Below are 12,733 nucleotides of genomic sequence, written 5' to 3' on the forward strand. Positions count from 1 at the left end.
ATAAATAAAAACAGTGCAGACAGTCGCAAAAATGTGTTTGGAGTGAACAGCCCTTTAGTAAGTAAGTAGCAGCATGCTAACAACCACTTAGAACACCTTAGTAACTGCATAGAATCCACCCAGAATTCCCTAGTATTGTGGCCTAATGTCCGGGCAAGCACCAATTAAGTCTTTAGTTATTATTTTTTTAAAATCTAGTTTTTATTACAACTGTATGCAAGAACTATCACTTTTAAGGAGTTGAATAATTCTGTATTACTTAAGATTAAGTATGCATTCTTCCCACAAGCCCTTGCTCAAGATGTGTGGCTAGAAGTTAAACATTTGCCAGTTTACACCTAGTTTAATGAATTATCCTCTAAATAGACTATACAGGTTATTCAAGTTTTACAGTCATTAAATCACTGAGGTTTGAGAGCAGGTTTCACCCCACTGAAGCTTTTTCACTGCAATCATTTGTTCTTGCATTTAATTACACAGAAGCAGTGCATAGAATAAAAGAGCGGCCACACAAGGCCATAGATCACAACCTCATCAGTACTTTGTCTTTAGCAGCAGACCGTTGTTCTAGTGTTTACAGGTGTTTCTGTGTGTGTGTGTGTGTGTGTGTGTGTGTGTGTGTGTGTGTGTGTGTGTGTGTGTGTGTGTGTTTCTGTGTAGGCAGGTTTGGGTGGTTTACGAGGACATTTTTTTTAGGTTACAAACTGGTAATTACAATGGTATTATGCTATAAATGTGGTTTATGAGGACATTTCTAGTGTCCCCATAATTCAAATTGCTTAAAAAAACATACTAAACTATGTTTTATTGAAAATGTAAAAATGCAGAAAGGTTTTTTTTTTTTTGTGAGGGTTAGTTTTAGGGTTAAGGAATAGAATGTATAGTTCGTACAGTATAAAAATCATTATGTCTGTGGAGAGTCGTCATAAGGATAGCTGCACCAACGTGTGTGTGTGTGTGTGTGTGTGTGTGTGTGTGTGATTCACAGACAAGACCCCAGGAATGCAGGGTCAGATGCCAAGCGTGCTGGCTCAATAAGCGATTAAACGAGTGCCCTTCAGCTTAATTACACAGAGGCCACCTGTCAGCAGATTAGCTCATCACGCACCACAGGAATTTGGATTAAATCACAGAGTGGGAGAAGCAGGCGTATGGCTGTTAATCTTAATGGACCTGATTGCTGGTTCCAATTCTTCTCTTAATTTCATTACTCTGCTTCGCCCACCCATCAGCATCCCTAGACACCAGCCAATCACCACCTACCCAAACCTCCTGGTCATAAGGAATTTGTTGTTTCTGTTTTTTTTCTTCTATACTTTAAAGGTGAAGTGTGTAATTTCTGCACCACTAGTGGCAAATTGCAAAGTTTCAAACATTCCTTCCATCTGCCATCATGAAGCAAAACATGTAATCCATCTCCACACTTGTGCTATTGGACACGGTCTGCATGTTCAAACAGAATGCAATTCTGTTTTGTGCCACTAGTGGCACAGAAATTATACACCTTACCTCTACATTTCATGTAATTTAAAAACACATACATTTTCGTAATTTTAGCTACTATGCTACTATGCTAAACAATGTTTATGCAAAGTCACAACTGTAAAATAACATTTACATTTACATTTATGCATTTGGCAGACGCTTTTATCCAAAGCGACTTACAGTGTACTTACAGGAACAATACCCCCGGAGCAACCTGGAGTTAAGTGCCTTGCTCAAGGACACAATGGTGGTGGCTGTGGGGATTGAAACAGCAACCGTCTGATTACCAGTTTTGTGCTTTAACCCACTATGCCACCACCATCTCCAAATAAGTAGCATTAAAGATGAAGTGTGTCATTTTCTGCGCAACTAGTATAGAGTTATATTTGTGCCACAATTCTTTTTCTTACTTTGTTGCAGTTTATTATCATGCAGGAACACACTGACATTGTGATTGATGATGTTGTCATGAAACAGAGTCCCTCCCCTCCAAATCCGATCAGAAGTGGTCACAGGAGATGCAGTTAAACGACCAGGTGTAAACAGCGATGTGACTCACCTGACCACATGTGATTGGATCACCCTAGATGCATCTTAATACCAGTTGGAAACTGAGTCTTAACTGCTTTTATTGAACCTTTATGATTTTTTATTTCTATTTTTAGTCTGTACACTGCCAGTATGCTTACTAAATGGCTTTCTATTTGGCTAGCTCTCTTAGTATGGTCTATATTAGGATTTGGTTCTAATGGCTAGCTATCTAGGATACCAAGTTACACTTACGTAGCTACTAGCTTGGTCACTTTAGCTACCACTTTCATCCGAAATGATATTAATTTAATCTCTCCTATGTGTAAAACTCTTTAAGACTACTGTAATAGTGTAGTTTTTTTTTTTTTTTTTTTTACTTCTATCTATCCCACAGTATATTCTGAGAGAGCAGTTAAAAAAAAAAAAAATGATAGCAGATCACAGTCTGCCATGGATCAGAAACTACTGACTTTTCTTCTTTTTATTATGACATGAGTTTTATTTAATAAACATGTTTTTTCCACTTTCTATAGTGTGTCCTCTCCCATTTTCTCATGGCCTATATGTCAGGTATGACGACAGCCTTGTGTAATATAAATATTATGAATATTATAAATATTGCCTAAATTAACATTCTATTCTATTCACTATGTTTGCATTTCAAAGCTGTGGGGTATCTTGAAGTTACTTGTTCAGTATTCCGTCTTTGTTTTTTTTGTTTTTTAAGTTAATGCATTCTACCTCAACCCTGATTGCAAAACTGATTAATGAGAAGAAACAGTAGAAAAGGAAAAGTGTCTTATTATGTCGCCTGTTATAGTTTGGGGGTAAATTAAATGTACAGTATATTGGACCCACAAATGTTTGAGACTGCAAAAAATAAATGGAAAGAATTCCATGTTATTGCATGATCCCAGGCTACTATATTTTGAAAAACTTACATTACAGTAAGCTAAGTATTATAATAATAGCCAATCTTGACAAAGGAGGCAAGACTTGTTGGAATATTGTGGAAAAGCAAGCGAGCAATCTAAAATTCTGAGTGCACACAGAGTGCTTACGAGGAGGGCGAGAGCAAGTGAGATCTTGCACACGCAAAAAGCAATGGAGTAACATAAATGTCAGAATTCTGTGCAAATGTTGACATCAGCAAACATTCACATTTTTTTTTTTTTTTTTTTGAGCACAAATTTGATTTTAATTTTCTCAAAATTAATTCAGCTTTACAAAAGCAATTCAAGCGCGTGCAAATAAACTTTTTGTGCACTCAAAATATAATTTTAAGCACGCAGAGTTGTGGCACAAATATAACTCCATAAACTAGCAGCACCGAATGGAATTGCAAAAATAATGATTGTTTTTAAACAGGTTTCCCGAACACTCCCACTGTCTGCAATTGGTAGAACAAACCGATAGTCCCACACCCAAACTCATGCCATTTGTTTAGCCAATGTCACTATGTCGGGCTGGTTGGGATGCTCAAATTCTTTGATAGCGCTACAGTATTGACACTTTTCGGGGGAATTGAACTACCAAAAACGTACTTATTATATTATATTTACATTGTCTGCGCATATAATGCTGTGGTAGGATTTAAAGTATTTTAACATAAAAAAATTACCCTGTCATGTTTTCTAAATTCTGAAATATGTCTGTAGGACAATGCTCTGTATTTAGTCTAAAATAATTATGTTTAGGACTTGTTTATAAGACATATGCAATGAATTTGGATACAGGGAATGATGCTTATCCAATTGATTTTTGATGGTAATAATAAGAGATGTTGGTATTGGAGATCAGATTTTGTGAGCAGTGAAAGTTAACTTGATTTAGATTGTATTTGTTGTTTTTTTTTTTTTTAATTTAATTTTTTATTTACTTTTTTATTACAGCCGAAGTTGCCACATTTTATATACCTTTATCGGTATAGTTTGTGATGACGTGTGTAAAGAACCAGGCTTCTGTTTGAGTCAATTAGCCACAGTGGACAGGAGAACTGATACCCATGTTTCTATTCTGTTTTAGTCTGACCCTGATAACACCGAGTTCCTGGATCTTCACCATTTGCATCTAAAAGCTCTTAGATTTGCATAAAGTGAATTGACAGGATTTTCTTGCAGATTGCCTAACAGCATGTCTGTGCCCTGGAAAGGTGTAATCCTCTTTAAGCAGAGAGACATGATGCTCACAGATTGCTGAAGAGTATACCATGGAGTTTCAAATATACTTTAAATTTCAGTTAGTTTTTGTTAGTTGCGGTTATGGTTTTTATTTATTATTAGACGTGTTTCTAATTTATATATATATAGATAGATAGATAGATAGATCAATAGACTTTATCGTAGTTTCAGTTTTAGTATACAATATTAACCCTGGTTCATACCTATTAAGAGATTAATTGAGTGGAGTGTGGCGGTAATTCAGATGCAATCATGAGCACGTGTTGTTGAAAACAGAGCCACCAGCCCTCCAGCCATTTGGTCGTGTGATCTGCAGGCAGTCCGCTGTCAGACTATTTCATTTGCTCTCTCACTCGGACATGCAAATACTCTCATACAAACATGTACATAAAAATGTGTACACATGCACATATACACTATGATAAGTTACGTTCGTGGGCAATGGAGGAGTCAGGAGACAATAAGCATGTTCAAGGTCAGTCTCTTTTGATTGTATGTTTTCAGCACACAATCGACAGTAACCGTCAGTAACATAAAATAAGTTGTAAATAAACGAAAGCACTCTCAATTAATGACTCTCTTAGTCTGGGCTGTCGTGCTTTCCGGTCACACTCTCTCCCACACTGCCACTCTGGCGTGCCTTTTCAGGTCTCCCTCCACCATCACTATAATTAGAGACAGGTGTTAGAGTACTCACAACCCAAGTGACAAGCTTTACCACTCTCCCTCTCCTGCAGACCGACAAATTACCACGCCCCCCATGCCACATACATTTACATGCAATGAGCACAATCCAATAGCTGCTTTTTCAAATATCCTCCTCTGATTCTCTCTTTCTGAGTGAACACGTGGCTGCTGTTCTGACATTGGCTGGGAACTGCCAGATCACATTTAGACAGGGTCTAAAATAAGCTCTCATAAAGCTGGCTGAGAGGGGAGAAAGAGAGAGAGCAAGAGACAGAGGAAAGCGGCAAATACACAATGAGGAATTTAGAAGGAAGGAAATGCAGGGTGGATTGGCTCCAAAACCTCTCTTTGCATAAGAGGGAGATTCTCAGCTGCCTGTCACTCAAATGACGCCACTCGATTCTTAAAAAAAAAAAAAAACTGAAGGAAAGCAAAACCTGAATTACAGCACTTCAATTTTCTGGGAATAATTACAGCATGTTTAGCTAAGCATCAATTTGACATCATATGGATTTATTTTATTTGGCCTAGATTTGAAAAGTGTCTTCAAGGTTTGATTGCAAGCATATGTGGTTAGTTGACATTAAATACTTTGGGGAAGTTGACATCTCCTGCGATGTCCTACTCCATCTAAAACTAATTTAAACAGCATTTTCCTAATTCTGTTAGAATTAGTATTATGCGTGCAGCTTTTACGACCTCATATCAATGGAAAGACTTAAGTATATGGAATATTTCATGTCATTCTGCAGGATAATTCAAAATGAACTACTGTAGACAAAAAACAAAGCACCTAAAATATAAATATAAAGCATCCTAATATATTGTATAATTTATATATTTTTTTAATCATATAAATTTGAACCTAAAACCTTGATAGAAAGGAGAGCTACATTAGGTGAAAACTACCCATGTGCCAGTGTTCGTCTAAACTCAGAATGGAACTATGAGCAAATAAAACTTTCTTTATCTCTCCAGTATTGAGAAGAGTGGTACATTGATTTGTCCCCAAACTCCCTCTTTCACTTTACTCCCTCTTTTATTCACCTGAATTGACCCGCCTTTACTGTCGCTGCTTGTACCATGTTCACCTTGTCGTAGAGGATGAATGAAAATATAAATGTGCCACTGAAGTTTTCTTTCACCTCGTTTGAGTAAAAGGCGGAAATAACCTGAGGTAACCGAACCAGTTGGCTTGTTTAGAGGCTTATTTAAAGATCTCAGTCTCCATCTCTCCTGCTTTATCATGATGATCTTGCCATATCTCATTCCTAACCCCGGATTACTGCCCATGAGGGATCACAGTGCCCAATCACAGTCCACAGGAGGGATTAAGAGAGAGGGAGAGAAAGAGAGAGAGTGAATCTCTCATGAGGGATTCTTAGAAAAAAATCGCAAAGAAGAGTCAGGGGAAATTCAGGGGATTGGAGAGACAGCGGACAGAAGAAAAAAAGATTGAGGAAGAGTTTCAGAATGACAGTCAGACAGAGAGAGAGAGATAGAGAGAGAGCACTTATGCAAGAGAGGCAGAGTATCAAAGAGAATCCAGTCAGGCTATTGCAGCTCTGTTAGTTTAGCAGCAAGCTTACTTGATGTGGTGAAGAGCCATAATCCTTGTCTTCAGCATGCACATTCTTCATTCCCACTGCGTAATCAGGTGAGACTCTTCTCCTCATCATACCTGTATTGCTGTACAAGCCTAGCCTTGCTGCACACTCGTGGCTCTGCTTCTAAAGGGTTCCTTCCTGGATTTAACTCGAAACTGTTTTAAACCCTCTGGTTTGTGTGTGGAAAGCATTGGTGATATCAATCTCCCCTTTTGAAATGCGTTCTTTGATGCTTCGATGGAACATAATGCTGATTTCTGATACTTCTGAATTGTGTATGCCACTGTGCTACTTCTGAGCATTAAATGAGAAATGGTTAACATAATGTCAGTACCATCAGATCAGACATATTTTGATGCGGTTGTACATCGCTTTGTGTTCAGAGTGATAGCTTCTCATTCCCGGCTCCTATTGCAGTATTACTGTGCAAACTACAACAGCTCCTCTTTCTTAATGGGGAAGTGGTGTAGCCCTTCCATTTGGATCCAGAATAATTGATGTCTTTTGCGGCAAACAAGTGCGTCCACTGAGGCGTCTTCTGAAGCATCTTTTTATAGCAAATGTCAGAGTAGAAAAACATCTTTCCCACTTTGTCTTTCTCTATGTCTATCTCTGTCCATCTGTCTATCTTAAAATCCTGCTGTCTATTTTTTGTCTTCCCACATTAATTGGTAGGGCTTTAGGTTTCTTAATCTGCTTCACTTTTACTGTAATCGAGGTTGTTAAATTAATTTAGTTTCAGTATTGATTACCTGTGCCATGTCTAAAGAGCACTTATGGGCTTTCCCTAGCGCTGCCTGTCTGAAACTTGAAATCAGCTATTGGGCTATTGCTGCTGTAAAACATACCTTAAACCATCCTACAATACCTTAAACCTGGTTTAACATGGTTCCCATTGTCACAGAAAACCTAGAATTATCAGGGAATTGTTTCAATTGTGTTTTCCAGGCCTGCAAAAGTCATGCCCCGAGTCTAACTTATGTTTCCGTCCCTACTATATAATATGCCAAAGGCAGTATGTCAGATGAGTTGGATGTCTGAATCCTCAGTATTTATAAAACAGTAGATGAAAGATACCAGAATATTGTACTGCATCTGCAGAGATTTTGAAGTGCGCATCAACTGGACATTTTACTATCCCCATAATCTGGCGATGGAGTCGTCAAGAGTCAAAACGCTGATTTAAAAAAAATAAATAAATAATGGCGGAGAACCATGAGTCGGGCGACTCATTTCAACTCAAAGTGCTACACATAACAAGAAAGTTATTCCTTGTGGTTAAATTGTACTTTTAAACAAAACCAGAGTAAATTATTTTCACGGTTGTTGTTACTAAGTCATATACAGAATTCCTATGTTTCCGATGAAGTATGTCTGGGAATGTATTCATACTACTCACCTGTATACCTAAGAACATACTTGAATAATGGAAGTAAGTTACATTAATTCTTAAAAAGCTATGGGAATTAATACAATCATAAAAGTAATGGAAAAGTCACTATAATTTCTGCTGTCAAGTATTTTGTTGGCTTTGATCTTGTGTAGAGTAACACATGCTCGCAAGCCGTAACAATGTCTGATTTTTGAGAAAATCGTTCTCTTGAGTTGGTTCATTTCTATGAATTGGTCAAAACGGTTCAAAAATCGGTCTAAATGACTTGCCAGCAAGTTGGTCTGAATCAAAATGATTTTTAAAAATCTAGTAAAAACAAATTACTGGAAAGGGGTTGGAAAATTCTTGGAAATCCATTGGTCAAAAAGTGTGGGAACCCTGGTTTAAGCTTGTCTCCCAGTCTGGCCAAGCTGGTCTTCAGCTGGTCTAGCAGAACTCCCAGTCTGACTAGCTGAAAAGTATCTAAGACTAGTCTGACTAGGCTGGAAGAGCATCTAAGACCAGCCAACCAGCTTTTTTTAAGCAGAAGCAGCTGAAGAAGTGAAAGAGATCAACAGAATAAAAAACAAAATGAAGATACAATGCTTTTGTTAGTTTTTTTGTTTCTTTTTGCATGTTTGTGTTTGTTTGTGTGGGTCTCCACGAGAACTGCAGATTGACAGTTGTATTGGTAATGCTGTCAAAAACATTAAATCAAGTGTAATTGTGACAAAGACAACAGTGCTCGAGAATGATATTTACGTCTGCCTGAGAGAGAGAGAGAAATACTAAGTCTAAAGGCTTCAGTGTCCTGACAGAACCTCAGTCAGACATATTAAATGACATTCATAAATGCACCACAGCTGCAGAATCAATACAGCGAATGACAAAAACAATATGATGAGTGAAAGAACCCACTAGTGGTCATCAGTATTAAATTTTGAACCTTTTTTAATCTTTGAACAAAGATGGCTGTCCCTGTGTGTGTGTGTGTGTGTGTGTGTGTGTGACAGAGCAATGGCTTCAGGAACTCGATCACATGAACCTTGTTTTGCGTTCTCATTTCCAAAAGATTCTATCAAACGAGGAACACACTATGTAGGCCAACAAGAGAAAGTGGTAACTCAAGACATTAACAAACAAACTAACAAAAACTACTACGGTTTTACCATGGTAGTATCATATTTGATTTGGCATTTACTGTACCAGGATACTACAATGGCATTCTTTGTACTACCTTTTTTGTTAGGTTAATATGCCACTGTTGGGCCCTTGAGCAAGGCCCTTAACCCTATCTGCTCCAGGGGCGCCGTATCATGGCTGACCCTGCACTCTGACCCCAGCCTAGCTGGGATATGTGAAAAAGAAGAATTTCACCGTATATGTGCAAATGTATAATGTGTGATAAATAAAGAAAATTAAAAAAAAAAAATTAATATAGGCTGTTATGCAATGGCCAAGATTCCCTCATTTTTAAACTCTGTGTGGAGCTCCATCATGCAGTTATACGACTTGTTTACATTTACAATTTGTACATTTGGTGGATGCTTCAATGTACATTTGAAAGGATTTTCAAGCACATTTCTTAAATTAGTATGTGTGTTACCTGGGAATCAAATCCATGACCTAAACATTGCTAGCGCTGTGCTCTACCAGACATACAGCACAATAATAGCCTGCATGTATATTTGACCACATATTTAAAGAGGCCAGCATTAGCAGCAGCTAGGAATAGTTCACACAAAAATGAAAATTCTGTCAAAATTTACTCAGCCTCGTGTAATTTCAAACCCATCTGACTTCCTTTATTATGCAGAACACAAAATGAGATGTTTTAATTAATATATTGGCTTTTTCGATATGGCAGTGGATACTTTTCAGCGATATTCCTTTTTCAGCGAAAATCTTGGATGTTCGTTACACATTCATGAGCACTATGGGAGAAGCTTGTTCACAGTGGCTTGTGTATTTAAAGAGGCTAGCATTATCCTTGTGTCAGAACTTGAGTTTTTGCAACACTACACGGTAACACTTTATTTTAGTGTCCTTGTTACACATATTACATGTATTGACTATAGTAATAACAGTCAATTGTGCATAATTACATGCAACTAACCCTAAACCAAACCCTTACCCTAACATACAGTAAGTACATGTTGTTAATTAGTAATAATCAGTAATTACTTGTGTAATTACACTGTAACAAGGACACTGTAAAATAAAGTGTAACCAACAATGCAAGTTCTCACACAAGGCTAATGCTAGCCTCCTTAAATATGTGGTCAAATGTTCATGTATTAGATTCCAGGTTGTTTCTCAACAAAACCTGTTGTATGCCTTCAGAATACTTGGAATATGACACACGAGCCGCATGGACTAATTTTATGATAGCCTACTTTTAAGTCTTTTTATGCTTTAAAGCTATCCACTGCCAAATTGAAAAGACTGACTGAGATATTCAGTAAAAAATTCCTATTGTGTTCTGCAAGAAAGTCATACAAGTTTGGAAAGGCATGAGGGTGTAAATTATGACAGAATTTTAATTTCTGGGTAAACTATCCCTTTAAGGATCTGATGAAGTGGGGAGAGACTAGCAGTGAATGCTAACAGATTTGCCTGCACTTTTTGGGTACTCTGTTACATAACTGCTCCCTCTCTCCCAGTGGAGAGCTGAGCCAGCTAGCCCTTTTGATCACGGCTAGACTAGATGTACCCAGAAACTGCTTCTTCTTTTTTCTTTTTTTCCTAAGTTATTGGCCTTTTTTTAAATTTTTTTTTAATTTTTTTTTTTAATTTTTATTTTTATTTACACTGCACCTATAGTTTTTGAGGGGGCACCCCACATATTCAGTAGGTGTATGACATGTTAGTCAAGTTGTAGTTTTTGTTCAGTGTGTAATGGGGTCTCAGCTTCAAATCCAGAACTAATAACACTATGTAACACATTTTTTGTTCCTGGGTAGTATGTGTTATTTCCTAATTGCTTATGCCTCAAAAGTATAGAAAATGGCTATTATTCCCCACAAACTTTGCTTTTGTGACCAGGACAGTGATATTTTGAAATTTGCCTATTTCCAAAGAGAAAACGGGTGAATTTGTGTCTTTTCGTTCACATGAAGTCAGAAAAAAACAACATATGAATCCAAATTAACATGTATTTATACTAAAGTAATACAAAAATGACTACAAAAGATTTAGAAGTGAGTCGTTTTTCGAGATTTACAATTATACTGTAAATCACTTTCATGAATCAGCCCCCAAATGTACTCATCGTACTTCAAGGCATCCAGCAAGGTTTTGTTGCTGTTGTAATCCTCTTTGAGGTGCACCGAGTGAGCCAGGGTAAGAGACGGGTACTTGTTACCATTATGGAACAGCACGGCTTTGAGGCTCCTGGATGAGCTGTCAATGAGCTGTGAAAGAAGTTTGTGGGGAATAATAGCCATTTTCTAAAGTTTTAAGGCATAAGCAATTAGGAAATAACACATACTACCCAGGAAACAAAACAAAAAAAAAACATTTGTTACACAGTGTTATGATTGACAAGATGTGATTGCAAATTCGATTACCGGTTTGTGCGCAGCCATGTTGTTTACATTACAATACTGCATGGCATTCTACGTTCTTCATAGCAAAGATAAGAAACTAGCCCCGCCACTTGTTGCCCCAAAAGTGTTGAAAATGAGTGATGGACAAACTAGGAGAAAGCTCGAGTGGACTTACTAGTTAACTAATACATTCTTTGATGTCAAAAAACATTGCCTTATCAAAACAGCTGGTTCAAACAAACTATAAAACGATATTTTGAAATGTACCTATTTCCAATGAGAAAACGGCCGAATTTGTGTCTTTTTGTTCACATAAAGTTAGAAAAAAAACAACATATGAATCCAAATTAACATGTATTTATACTAAAGTAATACAAAAGTGACTACAAAAGATTTAGAAGTGGGTAGTTTATCTAGATTTACAATTATACTGTAAATCACTTTCACGAATTAGTCCCCAAATGTCCTCATCATACTTCAAGGCGTCCAGCAAGGTCTTGATGCTGTTGTAATCCTCTTTGAGGTGCACCAGAGTGAGCCAGAAAAAAGCAGCATTTTGCTTATACATTTTTTGTGACCCTTGGGAAAATCATAAATGTTTTGAGCGACATAAGGGTGTGCAAATGTTATCAGAATTTTCTAAGGGGGCCACATGCTTCTGATGACAAGAGATTAGACGAGACAGGAAGAGAGAAGGGAACCTGTGGCACCTGCATGAGCACTCAACGTGTCAGGAACACGTGCACCACGGCTTGGATGGTTTTGTTGTTTTGTGATCCACACTCTTGCAAATTGAGATGACAGGCTTGTCATGTTGGTGGAGCACTTGCAGCTAAATGTGTGCTAGTTAAAAATATAAGTGATACCACAGGGAATTGTCATCTTTTGCCATCTTTCTGGCAGATACTAGGGATTCACAAAACTACTTATTTAAAAAATCTAGTAAGTGGGTTGACTGAGTGTCAAGTCGACTAATCGGTTCTAAGGAATTCATGTTTTATGAGGCTGGTTTTGGCTACATCTGACCCCGACTGCATGCATTTCTTAAAGGGATAGATCAACCAAAAATGAAAATCTTGAATTTACTCATTAACATGTTGAAAGCCTGATAGGCCAGTTTCACACTTCCGGGGTTGTTGCTTCCAGGGGTCCCCCTCACAGGGTAAACTTACTTACGGTATCAACAATGCCCATTGAAACGTGAGCAAGATCTGCTGAATTCAAAGTCTTCACACAAATTAAATGTTTGATCTGACTTTTTGCTTTGTTGCTGACTCTACAAAGCTCGTAATTAGGAGCTTGATTGTGGCAAAAGAAGATTCT

At 37.6% G+C, this 12,733-nt stretch overlaps 1 protein-coding gene across 9 annotated transcripts in view; it reads left to right on the forward strand.

Annotated features, from left to right (window-relative positions):
- The window catches only part of LOC127427490 (thyroid hormone receptor alpha-B), a 199,600-nt gene that overhangs the window by 144,345 nt on the left and 42,522 nt on the right, over positions 1-12,733 (forward strand). The window lies entirely within an intron of this gene.

Source organism: Myxocyprinus asiaticus, chromosome 36, assembly GCF_019703515.2.
Source record: "Myxocyprinus asiaticus isolate MX2 ecotype Aquarium Trade chromosome 36, UBuf_Myxa_2, whole genome shotgun sequence".
In the NCBI taxonomy this organism is placed as follows: domain Eukaryota; kingdom Metazoa; phylum Chordata; class Actinopteri; order Cypriniformes; family Catostomidae; genus Myxocyprinus; species Myxocyprinus asiaticus.